General features: G+C 37.9%; 1 protein-coding gene across 4 annotated transcripts in view; it reads left to right on the top strand.

The window, feature by feature from the left end:
* Positions 1-23,201, top strand: part of LOC148951215 (mitotic spindle assembly checkpoint protein MAD2B-like) — an 83,454-nt gene that overhangs the window by 8,588 nt on the left and 51,665 nt on the right. Inside the window, exon 1 of one of the 4 annotated variants that reach the window (XM_089090184.1) lies at positions 1,126-1,255. The exons of the other annotated variants lie outside the window; for them this stretch is intronic. The gene's annotated coding sequence lies outside the window, so the exon portion shown is untranslated. Of the gene's footprint in view, positions 1-1,125; positions 1,256-23,201 lie in introns of those variants that run through there. 4 annotated transcript variants of the gene reach the window in all.

Raw genomic sequence — 23,201 nt, forward strand, 5'->3', positions numbered from 1 at the left:
GTTTCTTTAAGTAGTAATTTTTTCTAAAGCTTACCATCTAGCCTGTGTAACTTTTGAGAAACTTTGAGAAGCTACAAAAAAAACTTTAAAAATATATCAACAATTTGTTTGTATGCATTTTTTTCAAGTTTTTACGAGTTGGATAAAAATGTTTGTGGGGGGGGGGGGTTCCGGCCAAAACACTCCCCCCCCCTCAGGATACAGCCTTGTCTTTGGTACAATTTCCCGTTTTCCCGAATCAAATGGGACAAATATTTATCATTTTCTGCTTCATCCTGAAGCTGAGCATACATTCGAATTAGAAATTGCAATGTTTTGAATGGTGTATTTTATTTGTAAATAGTTCAAATTAGGTCTAAAGGGGTAAATTAGCTCAAAGACTCAGCTGTATCTTCCATATCTCCTCGTTGGCAGTTAGGTCTATTATTAAACTAATTTTAAAGAATGTGGAATGTACCGTGTTTTTTGGAACTAGGTTTCCTAAGTTATTTGACCCTTTCCACGGTTAAATAAAAAAACAGAAACCAAAAAATGCCCCTTAAAGGTACTTCAGATGGAAAGTCTTCTGATGTACATCTAGTTGAAGCATTCTTGATTGTGAAGGGTGAACTGGTATCCTGCACTTTAGATGTTGGAACCAAACCAAGTCCAATGGTTTTGGCTTTTATTGTTTACTAAACTTTTTGAATGTGGAAATTTTTAGCAATTGGTATCTTGTTCATCTGTTTGTTAAAACACACTTACTGTCAAATAGATCTCCTTCTTTTTCTTTTGACACAGCCTAGTTACTGTTATTGGCTCTACTAGTTGTCCTTGTGTGTCTACTAGCTTTATCTGTTTTCCTCATTTGAGAGATCCAGGTCAAGTCCATATAAGATGCATTGTTATTATTATTTATTGAAAACCCATCTTCATACTAAAAGAAAATGACAGAGCACTACGAAAAAAGCCAAAGAAAACTATACAACTATGACAATGTAGGCCTAACTAGTGTAGATGGAGTTGGTTCCAAGGACTTTTTGAAACGTATGTGACAGGAATGATGTATAATTGCATTATTTATTTTAATTGTGTTGTAAATGTATTTTAATTGTTTTATGAGAAAGCACAGCTGAAATACACTGATTCCCGTTTTTCAATACAAGCATTTGCTGCAGGTGAATAACCCCCAACCAATAGCACAATAAGTGATACCTGATCTGGCTCAATGAATATTGACTGAAGTGACACCCAAGCAAGCTAGTGATTACAGAAGGTACAGAATAATCATGTGATACAAACGCATATGACCAATTGGTCAAATGCATCAAACCCCAAACAACAACAACAACAACAAGGGGTTCAAACCTAACCTAATGTTTTAAAAAAAACCTGAATCCCCTTGAAAATGACGTCAAAGCAAAACTGACATTGTTTCTGAGTGGCTTCTGGGTTTTATTTTTTTAAAATTGCAAATTTGTTTTCGTAATAAAATTTTACTATTATGGCAAATAAAAATGATAATTAGCCTACCATTCCTTAATCAGCTATAAATGGCAATTTTTTCTCACTTGGAAATTTTTTTTAAGAAATAAATTTTAAACTTTTGGTTAATCTATCAAATCTGAGATAGGGAGCGCTGTGGACAGCTCTTTTTTATCCTCCCATCTATTAACTAGAGTTCCTCAACTTAGTTTAAACTGGATAGGGAGCATTGTGAACAGCTCATTTTCTTCAGCATATGATTCATAGTGCCATCATAATCATCATTGTGTATATAAACAAATATCAACAATTAGCCTATATTAAATAACCTACCAAATTGAGTATATAATAAACCAATTTGTTGATAATTGGCTAAGGTGTGTTGTGTATTATATATTTTCATTAGTTTCATTGAGTTTCATTTGCTGATTTAGTTGAATATATTATGTCCAGTAAAGCTAAGAGAAAATACATAAACCCAGTTAAAGGCCATGACAGATGTGCTGCTTGTTCTACTGAATTGGATGAGGGGTCCTCTGCCATTGAGTGTGATATTTGTGAGAAGTGGATCTGTAGTGAATGTCTAGACCTGTCCCCTGGTGAATATAAATTATTAAGCAAGATGATGCAATCCCTTACCTGTTCCTAGTTATGTACAGTCTGCAAAATTAACCCTCCCCCCTCTAGTGAACAAGCTATGATAAATAACTTAGCATCTGTTATGGATAATTCCTTGAAATCTTTCAGGGAAGATCTTAAGAAGAAATTTGCCACCACTTGTCAGTTGACCCAAAGACATTCCCAACTGAGAATTGACATTAAAAGTGACATTTCTGCCCAGGTTAGTGATATTGCAAACAGGGTATCCCATATTCAGGGGTGCCACCGAGGTCAATATTTCCCTGAAAGTTACTATTTTTGAAAAGGTCCCTAAACAGTTACTATGTTGTTGAAAAGTTCCTAAAAGTTACATTTTTGAAGAGGAACCTTGAAAAGCATATCAGGCCTATGAACTGCATTCCCCTCATAATGCGTAGTGGTGGGCCATGTGCGAGATTATTTTATTCTATTCTATGGCGCTTGGACTTTTTTTTTTCATTCCCTTTTCAAATAATGATTAAATGTGCAAAAACTTCTAATAAAATGGTTTTGTCAGATACACATCTGACACACATGTAGACACATCTACACATATGTAATGTAACAAAAACATGATTTGTGTTTCACCTGACCATTTCACAGTTGCAACCATACTATTCCTTGTCTTAAGAATGTCCAGGACACAGTTTTGGCTGTTTCAATGGCATGCTAACAAAGGCCATGGCAATATCCACTTTGTAGCACTGTTAGATATTAATGTTTTTTTTGCATATTTTAATTTTATTCAGTGTTGAAGGTTCTTGCAATGGGGAAGTGTAAGTTCAACTCCACTTGGTTAAAAAAAAGTCGATGACTCGGGACGATGGGTGGGTGACTGGTGCGCATCCACAAAGAGTGATGAAGAGGCTTTTTGTAAAGTTTGTTGCAAGACTTTCAGTTCTGTTGAAGGGTGGCAAGCAATACTACAACATTCCCAAGGAGCAAAGCCCTTAGAAAATGTGAGAGCTTTGCTGAATCTCTTGCAGTGAATTCTTCAGCCAAGATCTGCCGCCTGTAAACATTCGACTCTTGCTTCCGGAAAGGATCGCCAAGTTGAACTGCAAATGATTGCAAAGAAAGATGCGTCGCTAAAGGCAGAACTGATTTGGGCTCTAAAGAATGTGGTGTCAGATATGTCAGCAGCTTTGTGCAATAATATTGGTGATGTTTTTAGAGCAATGTTTGGAGATCCTGCTGCTAAAGACTTCAGTCTTGGGCGAACCAAGCTCGGTTATATAATAACAGAAGCATTGTATCCCTATTTTAGAAAAAGGCTCCTTGAAGACATTGGCTCTTCCCTTTTCACATTGCTATATGGTGAAACAACAAACGCCAAAGGTGTGAAAGAACTGAACGTCATGATATGATATTGGTCTGAGTTGGCAGAAAAAGTTTCCTGCTGTCATATGGAGACTTTCTTTGTTGGAAGAGCCACAGAAGAAAATCTGCTAGCACATTTGCAACAGTCCTTGGCTAATGCCGATTTACCTTCTGCTAATCTTCTGATGTTGGGCAGCGATGGTCCAAATGTCAACAAGAAAGTGTGGCGACTTTTTAATGAAGAGGTTAAGTTGCTACGTAGTGACAGAGGCCTCATTGATGTTGGCACCTGTAATATTCATATGATTAACAATGCTTTTTTGAAAGGCTTATAAGTTCATGGACAGGCTGTTCCTGACCTTGTAATTCGTGTGTACTACTTTTTTCACGGGTGCCCCCTACGCGCAGAGGAATACACAAAGATATAATGCTCCCTTGGGCTTCTGGTTCATCGTTTTGTGAAACATGTTACCTCCTGGTGGCTTACTCTTGGAGAAGCAGCAAGGAGGCTCCTCGAGCAGTGGGATGGACTTACTGAGTTCTTTATGAAGTATATTCCATCAAAACAGAAACAGTTAATGAAGTCCAGTGGATATACTGAAATCGTTTCGTTGCTAAAATCACCTGCAACAAAAGCTCTGGTTTTGTTCGTCGTCTCACTGGCTGACCTGTTTGCTGGCTTCACTAGAATGCTCCAGCGGGAGGATCCTCTGGTCCATGTTGTATATGAAGAAATGTTCAGGCTTCTGCTTATCCTGCTGAGTAGGTGCTTGAAACCTGATGTTCTAGCGGATATTCAAAGGAGACGGAGCGTCGTGGTCGTAGATTTAGACGTGTTTGATAACTTTCTTTCCTTAGAAAACGTAGTGTGGTCAAGGAGTTGGAGAATGACTTGCAAATCTGTCAGAGTTAGAACATGCTCAGTTTCATACCAAGGTAAAAGAAGCCAACGTTTCTGCGTCCAAGTATATTTTGTAAAAAGATGCCTCCACCTGGATCTGTCTTGAAATATTTTCGTTGCCTTTGCCATGAAAATTGTAAGCTTCCCAGAAGTTCCTCCGACTAGTTGAAGATCTGTCAAGTGATGCTTTTCACTGTAAACTGTGACAGAGTCAAAGATGAGTGGGTGCTACTACAGCTTGAGCCTGAGCTGACAATTGCCACACATAGTGTTGGAGAATTTTGGAAGTATTTTATTTTACCTGAAAGACGGTCAAGGTAACCCAAAGTACCCCCAGATCTCTGGGGTAGTAAAGGCCAATTTATCCCTGTCACATGGCAATGCCGATGTCGAGAGAACCTTCTCAAATTCGGGTCGTATTTTAACTGAGGATAAAACCTGCATGGGTTTGAAGATGCTAAATGCAAGGCTAGTGATTTGTGATTGTATGAAGAAATACGGAAACCGACTTGAATGTTTGCCAATTACGCGAAAGCTGCTTGGTCTTGGCCGGGCTTCAAGTCAGAATTACAAAGTGCATCTTGAAAATGGGCATAGGAAAAAAGATGAAATGGAAGCGCGTCGAAAGGAGGAAGAAGAGAAACTTGCCAAGCAGAAAGAAAACGAGCATTTGATAGCAAGCAAAAAGAAGAAGATTGAAGCATTGGAATAAAATCTCAAAGACATAAAATCGAATCACACTGAACAAAGAAAAGTTACTGATAAGCTGATCGAGGAAGCTAATGAAAAACTAAAGAAGGCGATAAAAGCGAAAGACCCCTTGGAAATTGGGATTGCCCAGGCAATGGTTGAAGCAGCAACGAAAAGGCTAAGTGAAGAAAGAGAAACCGCCAAGAAAAACGAGTGCATTCAGCAGAAAGTGTCGAAAAGGCAGGCAAGCTTCATTTCGTCGCTCCCCCCCAAGAAAAAGAAGTGATTTGAAGGCGGTGATTTCTAAAGTCAGTACTGTGCAATTTTCAGCTTTTGTTTTGTGTTTTCTTTTCTTTTTTTTCATTGTATCCTTGTATATGAATAAAGTCAATGTATCTGAGAAAAAAAGCTAGTGATGATCATCTAGACCTGAATTCAGTGTCTAGTTTTCTGAAGCTAACTTGTAATGGTGCCAAAGCTGGCGATCTTGACTAGTCATTGTTACTTGTGGGTCCCTAAATATGGTCACTTTTTTTACTTTTGGTTACTATTTGGTCACTTTTTTTTTACTTCGAAAGTACCTACAGTTACTATTCTTTTTATGGTCAAGACTTGGTGGCAGCCGTGTATATTGAAAATTCTCTACATTTGGTTTGCTCTGTTCAACCATTCAGGATCTAGTGGTTTCTACAGTGTCTTCTAAGTTGTCCCAATTTCCAGTAGCCCAATTAACCAAAACCAATGTTTGTCAGATAGCACGTTCAGAGCGCCAGCGTTTTGAAAGGCATCTTAACATTGTTGCATATGGTATCCCCACCCAGACTGATGATGCAGTTTTCCTGTACAATTATCTATTATGCAATTATGGACTTGACGTTGGTGCCCCCCCCCCCCAGCTCAAGTAAAAAGAGTTTCTAATAGCCATTAACCATCTGGTAGCCTCCCCCTCCTTTTCTCTTCTCTGTACCATCAACTGAATTTAGAAGGCAAATAATACAGAAATCCTTTGAAACAAAAGGATCAATCAGTTTCTATGGTGATAGTCCTAAGGAAGATTGCATAAAGCATAAAGCTCTAGTTGAGGGGCTGAAATGCAGAATAGCAAAGGGAGAGGCAGATTTGATGATTTGTAATGGCGCCATCATCCAAAAAAACTTGCCAGTGGGAGCAACCCCCCAACCACTCCAATCTCCCACTAATGTATGTGCCTCCTTCTACCTGTGTTAATTGTTTGAGTTTTTATGGAGTTGCATCACCAAATTCTGTCTCAATGGTCTTGTAGTGAACATAATAATAATATTTCCCTGTCTGATGCTGACATTTCTCCTGTTTCTTCAGCAACAACTTGATTACCTGATGTTTCTTCTTTGGCATTTCATAGTGCTGTATCCAACAACCATACCAGTCCTTTACTTCCTGCTTCCTCTCAGATTCCTACCTCTCAGGGAATGAGGTTCCTTAGCTCCAGTGTTGATAGCCTCCATAATAAGCTTTCTGAACTTTCCTTTTGTGTGAAATCTGAAGGAGTGGACATTGCAGCAATTACAGAAGTTTCACCAAAAAATACCTTGTCAGTCTTAATTCATGAGGAAATAAAAATCAATGGTTACCAAGTATTTTCCAATCTGAATTCCCCACTTTGCCTCAGAGGAGTGTTCCTTTATATAAGAGATGGACTAAATGTTAGTCTCATTCAATTCAATTCTCTGAACACTGATGGAATTGAATCTGTGTGGATTAAAATACACAATCAAATAATTTCAATTGTAGTGGGTGATGTTTATAGAAGACCCAGTGCTCTGTGTGTTTTGGAATCTGAATCTAATTTGGCTGCTATGTTGTATCATGTGATGTCCAAATTTGCCAGCTATGATCTTGTCCTTATGGGGGACTTTAACCTTCCTGAAATCCAATGGATTGATGGATCTGGTTTTTGTAATAGAGATTCTCCTTTTTTGTTTGCCCTCTCTGATAATTCCCTCTGTCAAACAATCTCATAACCTACTTGTTTCAGGGAAGGTAAAGTCTCCAGGACTCTTGATCTGGTTATGCTCAGTAGCCCTGACCTACTTATTAAGAAGATAGAAACCACACCTGTTGATAATAGCAACCATGCAGTAATTATTTCACAGTTATGTCTGCCTACCAAACAACCTTCCTCTAAGCAACAAAAATATGTAAACTACAAAATACTCTCTGATAAACTTGTCAAAGTCAACTGGAAAATGCTTATTACTGATGATATTGAGGAAAGTTTGTCAAATGTAAAAACAGAAATTCTAAATCTGGAAAATTCATGCACCAGAATTTTTCAGGTAAAACAGGCAAAAATTTACCTTTTTCAACTACCAATGTAAGCAAGCTTATTAATCAGAAACACAGAGCATGGAATTGCTATAGAAAAAATAAGACAACAGAAAATTATCTAGTCTTCAAATCCTATTGTAATCGACCAACAAACCAAATAAAGGAGTTAAAGAGAAGGTTTGAAGAAAAACTGGCTGAGGAAGTTAAGGATAACCCTAATTCTGTCTGGCGTCTGTCTGGCCAACCAAAAATGTAGCAGCAGATGCACAATCCCAGATATCCTGCACAATAGTAAATCAGTTGCTGATGCTGAACTAAAAGTTAAACTTTTCAACCAATATTTCTCTTCTGTTTTTTTTTTTGTCTAACTCTAGTATTCTATATCCTACACCTCCTTTATATGATGTATCATATAATATGGAACCAATTCTGATTACAGATACTTTGGTTCTAAAGGAACCCATATCCCTCAAACTGAATAAATCTGCTGGTAAATCCTGTGTAATCCTCTATAAATCCTCTGTAAATAATGAGCAAGATTTTGGTGTCACTATTGACAATGAATTAAAATTCCGCACTCATGCAAAGAGGTCTGCTGCTGGGGCTAGTTCAACCTTGGGATTGATTAAGCGTACTATTTCATCTCGTTCCCCTAAAGCCATCAGTCTTCTTTATAAGGGACTATTGCGTCCTAAGCTTGAAGTTGGAATGTCTCTTGCCTCTCCGTATTTAAAAAAAAGACATTAAAGTTGTTGAAGATGTGCAGAGACCTGCTACTGAAGTGATATCTGGCGTGCAAGAGCTTTCCTACCCTGTAAGACTATCAAAGCTGAATCTCCCTCTACTAGTTTACAGGAGAAACAGAGGGGATGTCATTTTAGCCTTTAAGTTATTTAGGGCTAATATTCTCCCAGCATTATTCCCTACTGTTGGTACCAATTCAATAACTAGAGGTCATCACCTGAAACTTGTCAAGCAGTCGGTAATTTCTAGAGTCCGTACTCAATTCTTCTCAAAACGTATTGCCAATAATTGGAACGAACTATCTAATGAAACAGTTACTGCTGAATCCAATGATGTTTTTAAAGTGTTTACCAACGAACCTGACGATCCTCTCCCCAACAGTCCAGCATACAGTGTACCAAACCTTTTGCCACCTATCATGATTACTCCTGGGTCTGTCACAAAGCAATTTGAAATGCTAGATGTTAATAAGTCAGCAGGGCCGGATAATATTCACCCAAGGCTCCTAAAAGAAGTAGCTCATGAGATATCAACTCCATTATGTCAAATATTTCAGAAGTCTCTCTACTCAAAGATTGTGCCTACCGATTGGAAGAGCTCTCATATTACACCAGTGAATGGACAGTGACCAGTGAATGGCTGCTCGAGTTTAACATTAATAAATGCAGTGTCCTCCATTTTGGCAATAACAATCCTCACCACCAGTATACCATGCGTGACCAGAAGCCGCAGTCTGATATTCAGCTACAAACCAGTCGTGAAGAACGAAACTTGGGAGTACTTGTTGATGAGCAATTGAAGTTTTACGGGCATTGGTAACAAGTGGTGTCAAAAGCTAATTCGAGTCTAGGCCTGCTGAAACGCACTATCCCCAGCTGCTCCCGTACTGTCTTCCTGAGACTTAACAAGGCTATTGTTAGGCTGTTCTTGGACTTTGAAATATGCCTGACCTCTCCCTCCTACAAACATGACACCAGAATAACTGAAGGAGTCCACAGACATGCCACCAAAAGCATCATAGGTCTGCAAAATATGCCATATGATAAGAGACTGGAGCACCTAAGACTACCAATGCTGGTCTTCAGACGTCACAGATGTGATATGATGCTGACCTACAAATACAATAGTCAACCAAACAACACCCTCCTCACGAAACAAACAGGTCAACACAACACTAGAGGGAACTCACAGAAGCTAGCAAAGAAAAAAGTGAAGACCAGAATGCGCCAAAACTCTTTTACCGAGCGTACTTCCAACAACTGGAACAACCTCCAAGACAATACCATGACTGCACCCACTAGTACCTCCATGAAGTCAAGACTTGACAAAGAATGGAACAACAAGCCATGGAAATATAAGTGGGACAGTCCATCCCTCTCAGCTGCCAGCTAATACAACATCACTAGTCCATTTCACAGTGACGTTCCAAATTAACATCATTTACGCGGAGCAGAACAGATCGAGCATTGACCTTATTTCGCTTGAATGTGCAAATTAAGGTAATTAAGGTAAAGGCTAGATGATGAGTGTTCCTCCAAAGAGTATAAAATCCATTGGGATGCTATTGAAGATGGAACAGCACCTGACCATCAGTGAACCTGCATACAAATAGTCAGCATTACAGAGCTCTATAAGGAGGCATTCTTAGATTGCTCCTAGCTGCAATTTAAGGTAATTTAAGGTAATTACCAGTCACTACCTACTCTACCCAAGTATTTACACCATAGCTCCATTCTTAACCGGTCTTAGTATTAACATGTATTCCCTCTATGACTGTCCCATGGGGTGGGGCCCAGAAGAGGTTATTTCATGTTTGATTGCAATTTGTACCCCATTTCCCTGTGCTAAAATCATCCCTGCAATACTTCATATTTTTTGCCTTGAGTAATTGTAAGCAGTGCTGTTTGACAAGTTTTGTAATGATTCAGATATGAATGTATTTCACCATTGGAGGTTAAGAGGCTAGTTGAGCCAATCCCTCATTCTTTGTTTCTTACACATGTAAAGTTAAAAGAGTGAAAGAATTCTATGTTAATTGTGCTGCAAATCCTTACAAGTGATGACACAGAATCTAAGAAATGGTTGTCCTTTCTTGGTTTTTCAATATTGCTGGTGGGTAGAGGAATTCCCCCTCAGGTAAAGTCCAAAAATTACATAACTATATTAGCACAATTATTTTCACTAATTTTGTAGATTCTCTTCTTTAAAATATAGCACATTTTCCCATTGTTCTACATTGGAAACATGTTGCATGGCAGTAGAATATATAGCCAAACTGTTCTGTAGCTGCTGTAAAAGTATTTTGTAGTACCTACCTCCACTCCTCCCTAGAGGGCACTGACCTTTAAAAATCATTTTGTTATAAAAGGGAATCCTTGCAAAATAGATCTTCTGCTTAAATGAAGTAGAAGAAAAGTATTTTCAGCTTTACAACCTTGGTTTCAAAGATGTCTAAACACATATCCTAAACTTAGGGGGGAAAACCCATTGATATGGATTAAAATTTTAGTCACATAACGGGAATTGCATTTTCAAAACTAAAATCAGAGAAAAAGAAGCTGAAAATTAAGATATAATGTGGTTTTGTCGAAATTCCAGTAGGCCAGCCTGTTAAATAGGTAAATTTCTAAGACTTAGCAATCAGAAGAGGATTAACATATTAGCTTGGCAATACCTCCTTGAAGTATGTTTTTGCCCTGGATCCATTACTGGAAGTTTCATTCTCCTAACCTAGCTCCTTTCCAAAATAGCCAAAAGTGGCTTGTCTAGAATTTTACCTACTTTTTGATTGATATCAGTTTCCCTGCAGATTAAACATGCATGAATTGTCTGTTTACTCTTATTTTTTGTGTGGTCATGGTTCAGACAATTTACTCTTATTTTTGTGTGGTCATGGTTCAGACAAAAAGGCCTTTTAGTGGTTTTACTGAAGTGTTTTTGTTCATTATGCTGTGAGATTTTCTGAGGTTCAGAGTAGGTTGAATCTGAAAGAAGGCAAAAAAAGCTCGGTCAATGCAGAGCAAAACTTCAGGTGGTTTGGAACAATGTGGTAAGTGAGCTAAATGACGACATGAACACCCCATCCCCTCCACCCTTATTTAGAGACTGAAGAGGTTCTTATTGGCCCTCAAGAAATTTGAAGGTAATCAAAGGAAACTAGATGTTTCTTCCCACATTCCTTTGACTATAATGGGAGGATAGTTGTTAAACCCCTAGCTGTTGCCTAGCTTCCCATAGTCAACAAGCTTGGGCAGTTAGGCCATAGCTGAACTGGCTGACCATCATATCCCTCATCAATGCTGAAAATGTTATAACAAGGAGAATTTCTGACTATTTCGTTTACATTAACTCTAGAAGGATAAATATTTGTAAATTTTACAACACCAAAACACGTTTTTGCAGCTACCATGGAAACGGTTGCATTGCACATACCCACCTCCCATATATGCTAATGCTATGATTAACCAGTTTTTGTAGTCACCAAGGTTTTATTGTCTGAACTGGTCGAGGAGATAATAAGGGTAAGTTGTAAAACTTACAAAAGCTTACCAGCTATGTAACTTTTTCACATGTTTCAGGAAAAGGAATTTTTGATAAAAACTGGGTAATTACTAAGCTTCTTCGTACTATGAGGTCAGGTCAGTTTTCTAACGTTGTTTACAAGCCTCGTAGCAAATTTCGTCAGGTATAGCATATGAAAATGCCGAATTTGGCTATTTTCTGATTTAACGTATTTGTCCACTATCGGGGGAACAAATGGAAATGCCATGCTTGACAACAAGTTTACATTGATTCCATTTGCAGTAGAACTACTGAAAAAACAGTATTGTCTGATGGCAGCTGGGACTGCATGAAACACAAGAGGGTATTTCGGAAGCGCTTCATGTCAGCAAGGGAAGAATTACAGGAACATCAATGTTCTGTTTCGATCAGGAGCTGACTCTGGTGTCTTATCTTGCTAAGCCACCAAAAATGGTTCTGCATATGTCAACTTGCCACGACGGTACCAGTATCAAGCACCCAATCCAGAAGCCTAAGATAATTATATACTATAATAATACTAAAAGAATATTAAAACATTTGACCAACTGTGTAGCTCAATGTCAGCCACTTGGAAGGTCAACATGTGGCCCATGTCCATGTTTTATGGGCTGATCAACATCCAATGCATCACCAGTTACGTCATCTAGTCATTCACTATCTCCAAATCTGGCAGAAAACCACATTCACGAAAGGCTTTCGCGAATGTTCAGTCCAAAAAGTTGACCCAACCATATATGGCTGCTCATTTAGAAACCTCAACTTAGCAGCACTTGATTAGACTCTATATAAGTCAAACAACAGAGTTGATGGGTGAAATGCGTTTAATGACGTCTGTAGAAGGGGGAAAAAGGATCTGTAGCCTTAACTTAGTGTACATTTGCTGAATGAATACCAACTTTCGCAACCACTATGAAAAGCTGTTCTGCAGTAAACACCATGTGAAGTTATGGATACCATGTGACTCCAAGAAATGACACCAATCTTTTGTCTTGTTTAAGATATTTTCTGAAAATCTGATTCTGATAATTCCTACTTACTTTTAAAATATACTTAAATGATGAGTTTTAGAAGTCACTGTTTCTTTAAGTAGTAATTTTTTCTAAAGATTTCCATCTAGCCTATGTAACTTTTGAGAAGTTTACCTTTCCAGGGTTAAATAAAAACCAAAAAATGCCCCTTAAAGGTACTTCAGATGGAAAGTCTTCTGATGTACATCTAGTTGAAGCATTCTTGATTGTGAAGGGTGAACTGGTATTATGCACTTTAGATGTTGGAACCAAACCAAGTCCAATGGTTTTGGCTCGTATTGTTTACTAAACTTTTTGGCTGTGGAAATTTTTAGCAATTGGTATCTTGTTCATCTGTTTGTTAAAACACACTTACTGTCAAATAGATCTCCTTCTTTTTCTTTTGACACAGCCTAGTTACTGTTATTGGCTCTACTAGTTGTCCTTGTGGGTCTACTAGCTTTATCTGTTTTCCTCATTTGAAAGATCCAGGTCAAGTCCATATAAGATGCATTATTATTATTATCTATTGAAAACACATCTTCTTACTAAAAGAAAATGACAGAGCACTACGAAAAAAGCCAAAGAAAACTATACAACTATGACAATGTAGGCCTAACTAGTGTAGATGGAGTTGGTTCCAAGGATTTTTTTTTTATCTTTTGTGTGTGTGTTTTCTAGATGTTTAGTAATAGCTATAGTAGGATCTACTAAATGAAGACTCTTGATTAGCTTTGAACTTCTTGTCCAATTTTGGTAGCCACCTTCCCCCCTCAGAGAATCCCACCGTGGAAACTCCTCCCCCCTATAAAATTTCTCCATAATCCCCCCCCACACAAAATTGAGCAGCCAAAAAGAGAGTACAAAATAGGTGCCTCAAAATGTTGATTATATGTCCTAAGGGGTAACAAAAGGACCAGATATCAAAAATAGTTTTAGGACACGGACTGGTTGGTTTCCAATCACTTTCGACTTATAAAAAAAGGACAATAAGTCCCAATTTTTGATTTAATAAGCAAGGTTTCTACAGCTATGAGGTGGGGATTAGGATGGGGTAGCCCCCTCCTGTATAGACTATATCCTGCTCTTTTTGGGGTTTAATGTTACTCTTTACTTTCATAATAACAGCACAGACCAGAAATATTCCTAGATATATTTCTAGACCAGAAATATTCCTAGAAATCAAGAGGGATCAAATATCAGTTTCTACCTTCTATCCCCCCTACCCCTTCCTTAGAACTAATTCTATATACTGGAAGTCTCAGTGGGAGTTAGGATGTCTTGGCATTACAGTGCACCCTTAAGGTATATGCCCCTCCCTAACAACAAAACAACGAGAGAACCTTACTGCAGAGCTTCAAAGCTCTTGCCTATAAATGTTTGGAATTGTGTATTTTTTAATACAGAAAAATCATGGGTGTGTGATTCAGGGAAGGGGTTAGGGGGTTAAACCCCCTAACCCCTTTGGTTTTAGGGGGGTTGCAATTACATGCCTATCAGCAAAGAGGGGGAAAAGCCGAGGCAGGGCATCATGGGCCTTTCCAGGAAATTCCTGGAGATGGGGGGTTACAATTACTACCAGTTTTTTTTCACTTATTTTAAATGGTAATTTTCTTCTTTTCCTATCTAGAATTTTTAAATGTGTTTAAACAAATGTATATAATGCATTTGAACATCATAGAACACTATTGTGGAGATTATGATGGCCTCAACCGGTGGCCGGCGTTTACCTCCCGGCAATTTCCCCCCCCCCCCTCCGGTAAATACACCCCGTGGAAAATAAGGCTTTCCAAATTTGAGAATTTTATTTGAATTTTATTCTTTTTATTTCCGTAGGGGTAACGAATTTTGGTACGTGTATATTATGGGCAACTCACTCAAGTTTACGCTGTGTAAAACTCGAGAACAAACCGGTTTCTTCGTTCGTTTTTTCCAGCTTAGCGCCAGACAAGACAAAGACAAGTGATAGAATATATGGAAAATAAATAATTTGGGCTATATATTTGCACATAAGGGCAAGGACAGATTAAAGTCAGAAAACAATTCTTTCTAGGTATGACCACTAAAAATTACAGAAGAATAGCGAGGTATCTGGAAATTTGGTTAACTATAAAAAAAAATCCCAGTATAAAGTAAATGTAATGTTTCATTTAAGTGTTTTTTTTTCCAAGTATTAAGTGTTTTTTTTAAGTGTTTTATGATGATCGCTGATCAAAGTTTTGTTATTTGTGCCTTTCATTTATGTTATTTTACTATGTTCATGGTTGGCTTTAAAATAAACTTCAATATCTGTCTGTCTAATATGCATAATACTTTTACCAAACTCATTTTACATGCAAACCCGCTATACTTTACACCCCCCTCCGCCTAATATGCAAATTTATTTCTAAAGTAACGAAGAAACTAACGAAAAAAACTGGTGTGTTCTCGAATTTTACGCAGCGTAAACTTGAGTGAGTGGCGCATAATACACAAGTACCAAAATTCCTTCCCTCTACGGAAATAAAAAAAACTCAAATTTTGAAAGCCTTAATTTTCAGGGGGGGGGCATTTTCCGGGGGGGGGGGTAAACACCTAGAACCGCCTCAACCATGTAGAAGACCAAGTCACGTAGAACTTTTATCAACATAAATAATAAGACCCATCTCTGTCCGCCAAATTTTTTAGTAAAATTTTATTAAGAACTTGTTTAAAAAACTATTGGTCAAGGGAAATTTTGACTAAATATTCAAATCTTGTCCAAAATTTTACTTACAATTCTCGAGCAGAAAACTGAAGAAGCAAGAAGCTACCAACTAATGTAAACTTATTGGTACATACGCTTATTTGAAAAATGATCTGAAATTAAATTAAAAAAAATAAATTCTACTGAAAGTAAGGAGCAACATTAAAACTTGATACAAACCGAGATTCAGTCCAGAATCAAAACAAACTCAGTGTTTATGAAATTCAGAAAAAACTGAATCTAAAAATTTTGAACAGATGTGTTTGGGGATAAAAGGGTGTTGGGGAGTTACGTGTTGCCTTCCAATCACTTTTGACTCTCAAAAAGGGCACTAGAACTTTCAATTTTCAATCAAATGAGCCACCTTCCGAAATTTATATGACCACCCCTTCGATATGTAGTGCCTCTGAGAGAGAAAAAAATTAATATTTTGAACCCTTCTGGCTCTTTATTATAGGGAAAACTATAGCATGGTGAGTAGAACTTCCAATGAACATCCAAAATTATCCAGGAGGAATATGGGTGGAAGGGAATTTTCTGGGGGGGATTGAATATCTGAGTAGTTATTTTGCCAAACGGAAGAAAGTGGAGCAAATTTTCAATTTATCAGCGTGTGTAAGAATCTTCCAGAAGGGTTCAATGTAGAAGATATGGGGGAGAGCACCAGTGTTGTACATTGTTGACAGATAACGGCGGTTAAAACGAAGCTTAGCAGAGACTATGAAAGCAAATGAAGCTGATATGTGGCATTTGATGTGTTCTGTTATGAGATGATGAGTTTGAGAAATTACACTTCTAATGGGATTGTCAAGATAAACAATTTGGGCGCACAGCGGATTTTTGAATTCATAATTACAATTTCATCTGAAAGTGGGCTTTTCAAGTTATTAATTAAAAAAAACTTTTTCCACAAAATAAGTTTTTCAAAGAAAAGTAAAGAACTCCATTAAACAAAAAATGAGCAAAACTAAAATCAAAAAATCTACCAAGCGTGAAACTACCACAAATCAGCATCGGTAAATAAATGAAACCCAAAACGAACAGAAATTACAATAATTAACCGAGTCAACTCAAAACGAGCAGAAATTAACATAAGTTCGGCGCAAAACCCCTATGCCTTCCCAAGGCCAGAACAAAATTTGCAATTTACTGAAAAAATATTAATGTTTTTACTTTTATAACTTTAATAAATCAAATAATATTAACATTTTGATTACTAAATATTTTTTTGATTTTTATCAAAAAAATCAAAAAATTCATTTTATCAAAAATTTTATCAAAAAAATCATTGGTAGATTTTTATGATTTTAGTTTTGCTCATTTTTTGTGTAATGGAGTTCTTTACTTTTCTTTGAAAAACTTATTTTGTGGAAAAAGTTTTTTTAATTAATTTCTGTTCGTTTTATATTGACATAGTCTTTTCAGGAAAAAAGAAAATAATACTTTAAATCTTTTTGTTTTTTAAGACTTTATAGTTTGGCCTACTATTTGTATGCCCGAGAAAAATTTTCAGTAATTTTTAACAGCATAGACCCTTTTAAAAATCTGGACACAAATAGTACTGTTTAATTTAGTTTCATAACTCCTCTAGATGAACTGTAATGGAAAACTTGATACCATTCGCAAAAAAATCTGTTTACTTTCTTTGATAGCTTGGATACACTTACGCTATTTGGATTTGGTTAAATTTTAAGAGCAGAAGCAGCCCCGAACGTTTGAACATAATACCCTCAGTCGTTCTTGGGATACTGTTGAGATGCCTTATTGGGAATTAGTATTATCACAGTACATTTTGATTCAATCTTAAGTCAACATTTAGTTTTTAAACATATGAAAATTGGATTTGATAACTAAAATGTATTCTATAAATCATATACAACAACTTTCTATATAAACCTTATATGCCCCCAGGGCATAACTTACAAACCTTGTACTGATGGCTCTGAGGGGGTTATCATTCTAAAAGACCTAATTTCCAGAACTTTCAGCTACGTTAAACAAAATGGATATCTCAAAATTTTGATTGGATGTGTTTGGGAAAATGGTGGGCGTGATTAGGGTGTTAGTCGCTATTCAATCACTTTTAAGTACTAAAAAAGGCACTAGCCCTTTTAATTTCTTATTAAATGTGCCCTTTTGAAGTTTCTATAACAACGCTTTTAATAAATACTTTATATGCCCCAGGGCATAACTGACAACCCTTGCCCTGAAGACTGTGGGGTTATCATCCCTAAAGACGTAATTGCGATGACTTTTAACTACGTTGAATAAAATGGCTCTGTAAAAATTTTGAGTGGATGTGTTTTGGGAAAAGGTGGGCGAGAGAGGGGGGTTAGTTACCCTCAAATCACTTTCGAATATTAAAATGGTACTAGTCCTTTGAATTTCAAATCTAATGAGCCCTTTTTGAAGTTTCTACGACAAAGATTTCAATAAAAACCTTATATGCCCCCAGGGCATAACTTATAATCCTTGCCCTGAGGGTTGTGGGTGAGTGTCCTCCTTATAATATGTTTTCTATCTGGAAATCAACTACCCTGAACAAAATGGCTATCTCAAAATTTTTATTGGATGTGTTTGGGGGAATGATTGGTGTGGGGGGGGGACTAGTTGCCCTCCAATCATTTTCAACTATTAAAAAGGGCACTAGCCCTTTTAATTTCCAGACGAATGAGCTTTTGTTGAAGTTTCTACGACAACGCCTTCTATAGAAACCTTATATGCCCCCAGGGCATAACTTAAAACCCTTGCCCTAAGGGATGTGGGAGAGTGTCCTCCTCAAAAAACAATTTTATATATGGAAATTAACTATGCTGAACAAAAGGGCTATCTCAAAATGTTGATTGGATGTGTTTGGGGGAATGAAGGGCGTGAGGGGGGGGGGCTAGTTGCACTCAAATCACTTTCGAATATTAAAAAGGGCACAATCCAATCCAATTTACCATCGATTGAGCCTTTACTGAAAATTCTATGACAACGCTTTATACAAAAAACTTTCACATCACCAGGGAATAACTTAAACCCTTGTCCCAAGGGCTATAAGGGACTTTCCTCCTCAAAACATAATTTATATCGTGAAATTAACTGTGCTGAACAAAAAGGCTATCTCAAAATTTTGATTGGATTTTTTTGGGAGAATGTGGGTCGTGGGGGGGGGCTAGTTGCCCTCCAATCACTTTCGAGTATTAAAAAGGGCACTAGTCCTTTGAATTTCCAATCGAATGAGCCTGTTTTGAAGTTTCTACGACAACGCTTTCAATTAAAACCTTATATGCCATCAGGATATAGCTTAAAACCCTTGCCCTGAGGGTTGTGGGGGAGTGTCCTCCTCGAAAACATATTTTCTATCTGGAAATCAAGTACGCTGAACAAAATGGCTATTTCAAAATTTTGAATGGATGTGTTTGGGGGAATGACGGGCGTGGGGGGGCTAGTTGCCCTCCAATCACTTTCGAATATAAGAAAGGGGTACTAGCCCGTTGAATATCCAATGGAATGAGCCTGTTTTTAAGATTCTATGACAGCACCCTCTATAAAAACCTAATATTCCCCCAAGCTATAACTTAAAACTCTTGGCCCGAGGGATGTAGTGGAGTATCTTCCTCAAAAACATAATTTCTATCTGGAAATCAACTGCGCTGGAGAAAACGGTTATCTCAAAATTTTGATTGGATGTGTTTGGGGGAATGATGGGCGCGGGGGGGGGGGGGCTAGTTGCCCTCCAATAACTTTCGACTATTAAAACGGGCACTAGCCCTTTGAATTTCCAATCAAATGGGTCTTTTTTGATGTTTCTACAACAACGCCTTCTATAAAAACCTAATATGCCCCCAGGGCATAACTTAAAACCCTTGCCCCGAGGGTTGTGGGGGAGTGTCTATCTGGAAATCAACTACGCTGAATAAAATGGCTATATCAAAATTTTGACTGGATTTTTTTTGGGGGTATGATGGACGTGGGGGGGGGGGGTAGGGGGGCTAGTTGCCCCCCAATTACTTTCGACTAATAAAAATTGCACTAGCCCTTTGAATGTCCAATCGAATGAGCCTTTTTTGAAGTTTCTACGACAACGCCTTCTATAAAAACCTTATATACCCCCAGGGCATAACTTAAAAACCTGGCCCCGATGGTTGTAGGGGAGTGTCCTCCACAAAGAGATATTTTCTATCTGGAAAACAACTACGCTGAACAAAATGGCTATCTTAAAATTTTGATTTGATGTATTTGGGGGAATGGTGGGGGGGGGGGGGATAGTTGCCCTCCAGTTACTTTCGACTCTTAAGAGGGGCACGAGCCTTTTCAATTTCCAGTCGAATGAGCCTTTTTTGAAGTTTCTACGACAATGCTTTCCATAAAAAACCCTATTTGCTCCCAGGGCACAACTTATAACTCTTGCTCCGAGGGTTGTGGGGGAGTGTCCTCCTCAAAAAGATATTTTCTATCTGGAAATCAACTACGCTGAACAAAATGGCTATCTCAAAATTTTGATTGGATATATTTGGGGGAATGATAGGCGTGGGGGGGGCGGCTGGTTGCCCTCAAATCACTTTCTATTATTAAAAACGGAACTAGCCACTCCAATTTCCAATCGAGTGAGTCCTTTTCGAAGTTTTTACGACAAATCTTTCGATACGAAGTGCCCGGGTATGGAGGAAAAAAAAACAACACATTGTGCCCACATCGTTCTTTACTTAGGCAGTGCTAGCGCGCAGCCTATGAAAAAGCACTACATTTGACTTTTCAGCATTGAATTCAAGACTAGATTTTAAGTATTCTGTTTCCAGTTTTTGGAATTTTCAGAAATTTTGTCCAAAGTTTGGCTGAGGTAAAAATGTCATCAGCATAAATGACTAAAGAGATATTGAGGCTAGAAAGAACAAAGACATCTGACTCTGGTCTTGAGCTTTGAGGACATAGTTATTGCACAATAATAATCTATATTGAAAATATCTTTTGGCACTTGCAAAAAATATTGAAATAGTCTTTTGAGTCAAAATATTTGCAGTATATTCATTTTGAAAATAAACTTCAGCCATACTTGATCATGGAAGGTAGAAATTGAAATTTGACTTGCTAGTCAAAAATGCTTTTTTCCTCACCTACAGGCTGTCTTCTGGTTTCAAGGACTATTTGCTTTTGTAATCAATACTGAAATAGAACTTGTATTTGTTAGATTTTTTCATGTTTTCGATGCTGCTTGGCGCATATTTTGATCTTATCCTTGGATTCCTCGCAACTTGGCTTGTTTTTTTCTTTTTGACTAGGCTATTTAGATTTGATGGTAACTTTCTTGAATAATTAAATTTGATGTTTGAGGAGGTGATCTTTTAATTTTTGGACTTCCAGAAAAGGGCTTTTCAGCTCTGATCAAAAGAACTCTCTGAAAGTAATAATTGGCAAAAACCTCTCTGAAAGTAATATTTAGCAATGTTTGTAATTTCATAAGAGAAATTCAGTTCCTCGGGGAATTAAACAGTAGAAATACATTCACGACAATTCATTATTGAAATTGATGTAAATCCCCTTTTAATAGACACTAGGTCCTTAACAAATAGAAGAATTCCACAGAATATAGGAATAACGAATGAATGAACAAATGATATTTATTTCTCGTTTTTAAACAACAGTTAACAAGCAAAGTAAAAACAATGTATACAAATCATGGTTCAGATCAGACAATCTATTATATTTGTTGTATCTTTCAATAATGGCAGTAAGAGGACCCATAGCTCCATATTTTACTGTTACTCTGGAATTTCTTGCCCAGGGTGGGAGATTAAGAAGGAACTTGCAGTTCTTCATAGGCAGTGCAATATCGCTGCCTAAGGAAAGAGCAATGTGGACACGCTGTTATTTTTTTTCAGACCAGGGCTCTTTGTCTAGAAGGAGTTGTCGTAGAAACTTCAAAAGGGGCTCATCCGACTGTAAATTGAAAGTTCTAGTATTCTTTTCAATAGTCAAAGAAATTGGAGGGCAACCATACCTCCCACCCCCCACGCCCATCATTTTCCAAAACAGATCCAATCCAAATTTTGAGATAGCCATTTTGTTCTGCGTAGCTGAAAGGTCCAATAATTATGTCTTAGAGGATTTCACCCCTCCACAGCCCTCAGGGTAATGGCTATAAATTACAGAAATGACTGTTATTACCACATAGTGTTTTTATAGAAGGGGTGGTCATATAAACTTCAGGGAAGGCTTATTGAATTGGAAATCAGAAGTTCTACTGGCCTTTTCAAGAGTCAAAAGTGATCAAAAGGAAGGTACCCCCCCCCCCCCCTCCAATTATTTGATAGAAATTTCGAGACAAACATTTTGTTCAAAATAGTCTAAAGATCATATAACAAGGCTTTTTTTTTTTTTTTTTTTTTTTTTTTTTAATGGTTTTGGATTTGAAACAACTCACCGGAACCTGGGGGCAGGGTTGCAAGTTTTGCCCTGGGGACATATAAGGTTTTAATGGAAGGGGTTGTCAAATAAGCTTTAGAGTAGGCTCATTTAGTTGAAAATTGAAAGCTCTAGTTCTTTTTTAAGAGTTGAAAATGATAGAGTATAACTAGCCCCCCTCCGCCAACGCTCAATTTTCCCTAAACGCATCTGATTGAAATTGTGAGATAGCCATTTTTTTTTTTAAATAGTCCAAAGGACAAACAAAAATCCTTCCAGAGTTGACATAACTAGTTGACATAAAAAAAATAAGCTTCCTACTGACTCGGAAAGGGTTGGCTATCGAAAGGCTTCGAACAGAGTTCGAAAAGCAACCCCGGTTTGAAGCTATTGAAAGGAAACGGCAACTGGCCAATAGCCTGAAGAAAAATCCGAAATGCTTCTGGAGATACGTCAACTCAAAGCGTAAGAACGGAGGTGGAATTCCACCTTTGTTTGACAAGCAGCTCGACACCCGCATAAAAGACCCAAAGGGCAAAGTAGACCTTCTTGGCAAGCTATTTGCAAGAGTCTTTACTCAAGAACCAGACCTTAAAGAACCCATTCCCTCGACCAGCAGCACAAACGATCACGAGCCGATCTCCAGTATCAGAATAACTGAATCTTTAGTACTGAAGGCTATAAACACGACAAAATCTCTAGGGCCGGATAAACTGCATCCAAGGGTTCTAAGAGAGACAGCTGACTTAACCGCTCGTCCGTTAACAATTATATTCCAGAAATCGTTGGATAAAGGCGAAATGCCAAGGGTCTAGAAGAGCGCAGTCGCGTCACCTATCTTCAAATCTGGCAAAAGGGAGATTCCGTCAAAATTACCGTCCGAGACTAGTATCTGATGCACTAGTATTCCCTGCAAGATATTCAGATGCTCTACACAGTGGAAGACTGGAAGACCTCTCTTGATAAGGGACTTGAAATAGATGTTATCTACCTGGATCTCCAGAAAACTTTCGACGATGTGCCCCATAAGCGTCTACTTCTCAAGCTTGCAAAATATGGCATGGATGGGGGGCAAATACTTGTCTGGATAACAAACTTCCTAACGGGGCGCAAGCAACTCATTGTAGAAGGTCAGATAAGCCAAATGGAATTTGACGTTATCAGTGGTGTCCCACAGGGATCTATCCTTGGTCTCTTTTTGTTCAACCTTTATATAAACGACCTAGTTTATGATATTGACTCAACAATTCTGCTCTACGCGGATGACACGAAGCTATATCGTATCATCATGTCACCTGAAGACTCTGTAAAACTCCAAGAAGATTTTGACCGTTTTAGCGCCTGTATGAAGACTGGGCTGGTGGAAATTAATGTCACGAAAAGCCACCACTTAACCCTCGGAGCTGAATGTTCACCTGCATCATACAGCATTGAGCCCACGCCAATGGCTCAAAGCACAGTCGAAAGAGATTTG

The sequence above is a fragment of the Artemia sp. Qi Xiang Cuo genome, chromosome 6, assembly GCF_049724085.1.
Source record: "Artemia sp. Qi Xiang Cuo chromosome 6, ASM4972408v1, whole genome shotgun sequence".
NCBI lineage: Eukaryota > Metazoa > Arthropoda > Branchiopoda > Anostraca > Artemiidae > Artemia > Artemia sp. Qi Xiang Cuo.